A 1534-nucleotide genomic window follows, 5' to 3' on the forward strand; every position below is an offset into this window, starting at 1 on the left:
AATAGGGTATATGAATTACTGGTCTGTATGTCAGTGGATTGTCTGGAACTTAGAACTGAAACTGCAGTGAAACATGACGGTTGTTGCTCCACTCCTTGCATTGATAACTAAGAATACATTATACATAACTACCATTAAACTTTAAACACTCACAAAATCTCCCGTGGTCAAGTTATTCAATCCTGTGCACCTGTTAAAACTTCTTTTCTTCATTTAACAACTATGCTGTAACAATGAAACAATTAAAAAACCCACAAAATCTTGTCTCTGTATAATTTATTTTATTAAGGAAAGGTGCAGATATATTCTGAAAATATTCTTTTGGGAAGTCTTTTTTCTGTGCATATAGTTTAACTTGCACTGTGTACCTGAAATTCTGCATAACTTATATTTTCTTCACTTGCCACCAAATGCCATCCATTCATCCATCTTCTTAAATAGATATCCAGCAGGAATAAGGCTATTCCAGCTGCCACAGGGCAGAGAGCCAGCTGAAGAGTTCACCAGTCTAATCAAGGTGAGTGTAATAGTTCTTACTTTACATATATTAATAGTTTCATTAAGTTTTATCTTTCGATCTGAAGCAGCATAATTTTTTCTGGAGCTGCAGGATATTTGTCGGTTCTACAGCAAGGCGACAGATGAGTTAGCAACACTCTTAAAATCTGAGAAAGATAAGTTTATTGATTCCTGACAATCCTGAGAGCAGAAAATCATTAGGGTTGGAATAGTAGATGATTATCAGAACGTTCAGTCAAGCAGAGATAGCATCACATATAGATATAGGAATTGCTTGACTTGATTTGCTTTCACAAGAAGCAAATGAGAACACATGTGTAAATGGAGTCATAGTTATCTCCCCCGAAATAGATCAGACTAGTGTAAATGTGCTTTTAAAGTCATGCTGCATTCGTTTTTTATGTATGAGTCACTTGTCTGTTGTCTGCACTAAACTGCTTCACCATTGCTCTTTTATTTGAAACTTTGATTTTTTCTTTTTTGCATTGGTAGTTACTGTCAGACAAATGCCACATTTATTATAATAACGATAATGTCTGTTTTTTTAAGTGTAGCAGTGGGGTTAGGTCTGATGTGGAAGTGATGATAATCATAACTATTATGACTAATGCCTAACTTTAGCCCAACTCCAATTTTCAGGCTAAAACCTAGTCTCACTGCTTGAACAGCCCTTAAATGAAGCTTGAGTTCAATAAGTAAGATCGGTTCTTTGCATGACTACCGTTTTCCCACACCGTTAATCTCAATACTGACAGCAGTACTCTAATCCAATCATCTTCTCGCCCACCTTCTTTGAGCCAATCGGCCTCTGCTTTGCATGGTTTAAATCTGTGCTCTCCGTCATTCTCCCTTCCAGCTCAGCAAAGGACCAAACCCATCTGTTCTCTGATTGGACTGTTAAATTTGTGATTGACATGACATTGACCAATCAGCTGAAAGGAAGAAAAATCAGGTCAAAGTTTGTACTTGTAAGTTGAAATCAACAAGCAGCCAGGAAACCTGAGCACCAAGTCTT

This window comes from Astatotilapia calliptera, chromosome 2 (genome assembly GCF_900246225.1).
Source record: "Astatotilapia calliptera chromosome 2, fAstCal1.2, whole genome shotgun sequence".
Lineage (NCBI taxonomy): Eukaryota > Metazoa > Chordata > Actinopteri > Cichliformes > Cichlidae > Astatotilapia > Astatotilapia calliptera.